Raw genomic sequence first — 2,717 nt, 5'->3', positions numbered from 1 at the left:
CATAAGACAGTTATCAATCTTTTAAACAAACAACAAATTTCTTCTTTAAAAACATTATCTAACAGAAATAGCATATTTTCATCAATCCTCATATATTCCTACTCCTAGCCAGCAAGAAATTTCAAGGAAGTAGTTAAGAAAGAGTTAATTTGTAGAACGATTCTACCAACATTGGATTGCCAAATGAAATCACTAGGGAAGGGAGAATTCTCCTCCCAACCTCTGAGGACGATATCCCATCAGAGCTCCACCGAGCCAATTTTTCTTCAGCCTTTCTTGGAAAGAGAGCTCCCCCGAGCCAATTTCTCTTCATTCTTTCTTGGAAACAGACCACACAGGTCTGCACAAAAATTCCACTAACCCTAAGCAGCGCAAAAATTTCTTGCTCAGAACTTTTAGTGACTCACAAGTCTGTATGGAAATTCCACTGGCCACAACCAGCTCAAGAATTTGTCTATGAGAGTGTCTTGCCTTACCTCAACAATGTCATGTCTGAGGTAATGAGTTCTCTTCTCCTCTTTCATGATTTCTTCATATTCCTCTCTATCTTCTTAGATCTATTTTCCCAAGTGAGATATTTATTTCTAGAGACAAGAGTAACTATTCATTAACATCAAAAATCCTCATTTAGCATTTACCATCTTTCAAGAATTCCATGGATAACCATAATTAATCTTGTTAATTCAATTAAAATAAAATAAATATTCATATCTAACATTATATCAAGTCTGATATTAACCCACTTTTAATAAAAATAAATTAAAATATTTATTATTCACTAAATAGTGTCACATTTGAAATGTTTTTTTTCATAAATTTAACTTTATAAAATTTTATTATATAATCTATATTCCCTCATAAAATTGCTTAAAATGGTTTTAGATTTGAAAATCTGACTACCAAACCAATGTTTCTCTTTCTAAAACTGCTTTACCTGAAAATTAAATAATAGGTCAAAGGCATTGGCGCTCTTAAAAAAAACTATTGAAATGAATGTAAAATACAAACAAATTTATCTTTAAAATTTGAATGACTAAACAATATTTCATCTTAAACAATTAAGGGCATTAGTGATTTAAAAGGAGGGAAATGAATGTAAAACACACAAAATTATCTTTAAGAAAAAAACAGGAGCAACAATAAAAAGGATAAATAATTAAGGGCTTTTCCGTTTAAAAATGGATTGAAATCAACGTAAATTACAAACACATTTATCTTTCAAAATTAAACGACTAAACAGTATTTCACAGTAAACAGTATTTTATCTTATGGATATCAGGATGAACTAATTACAATAGGGCCGGATAAATTAAATATTTTAATTTAAAGCAATACTCCATATTTGTCTTCCAACTAAACAATTTCTTGATTGATCTCTGATCTGTAAATTACCCCTTCAGTTGTATAATTGTCAGACAAATACCGAAAATCAAACCCCTTCACTAAGAGAATCATATTCTATGAGAGCTTGTTAAACTAATAGAAAATTAAAATTAAAAAAATAATTTTTAATGCAGGAGAAAATAGAAATATAAAGTATTTTTTAGAAATTTTGTTTAAAATTACAAAACCACTTTAATAACCTGAAAACCTTTATAAAAAAAAAAAAAAAAAAAAAACTTTAAAATAACAATACTATATGAGAATCATATTCTATAAGAGCTTGTTAAACTAACAGAAAATTAAAATTAAAAAAATAATTTTTAATGTAGGAGAAAATAGAAATATTAAGTATTTTTTTAGAAATTTTGTTTAAAATTACAAAAGCACTTTAATAAACTGAAAACCTTAAAATAACAATACTATATATATCATGATGAGAGATGACACGTTTCTATTCATTTAGGCCCAGTTATATTATTATAAAATATTATATTCAATGGTATGGTACAAAGTTCATCCAATGTAAAATTTGTTAAAGAAAAAATAATAATTATTTTTTTATAAAATAAGTTATTAATTAAGTTAATAAGTGTGTTTAATTTGGAATAACGTTTTTATGTCTATATTATTATAAAATATTATATTTAATGGTAAGGTACAAAGTTCATCCAATGCAAAATTTGTTAAAGAAAAATTAACAATTATTTTTTATAAAATAAGTTATTAATTATGTTAATAAGTGTGTTTAATTTGGAATAATGTTTTTAGAAGTTTGATTAAATTATCAAAAATTATTAGATCGGATGGTAATAAGTTAATTTTCACCGAATATTTTAGAATATTTATAGTAGTATACAATAATTAAAAGTTAGGATTTATCTTCAAAGTAATTATGTCTTTTTTATCATTTTACTTAAATTGATTAATTTAAAAAAATGTTATATGATGTGTCATATGAATTAAGTTACTATTTTTTAGACATGTGGTATTGATTTGCCATGGTCTGCGATGATCTAAACCATGATATTGTAACAAAAGATAAGTACAAATTAAAAATCTCCATATTAAAATGAGAACACATCTCTATAGTTAAAAATATTGTTTCATATTTTTATTATATATATATGAATTTATTTTATAATTAATAATAATATTATAAAATAAAATAAAATTTAATTAATTTATAAAAAAATTTGAAATTTAATAAAATTAGATAATTAAATATATATGACCATTTAATTTATATTGACAAATCAGAAACATCTTTTTAAATAAAAAAAATTTCTCAGAGAGAAAATTTGAGATTCAACTATCGAAAATAAAAAAACCTTTAA

Source organism: Pinus tabuliformis, chromosome 8 (assembly GCF_031772625.1).
Source record: "Pinus tabuliformis cultivar Carrire ecotype Pingquan chromosome 8, CPIR1, whole genome shotgun sequence".
NCBI classification, from domain to species: Eukaryota; Viridiplantae; Streptophyta; class Pinopsida; order Pinales; family Pinaceae; genus Pinus; species Pinus tabuliformis.
The sequence above is the reverse complement of the archived record's forward strand: the minus strand, read 5'-3'. Positions refer to the sequence as shown.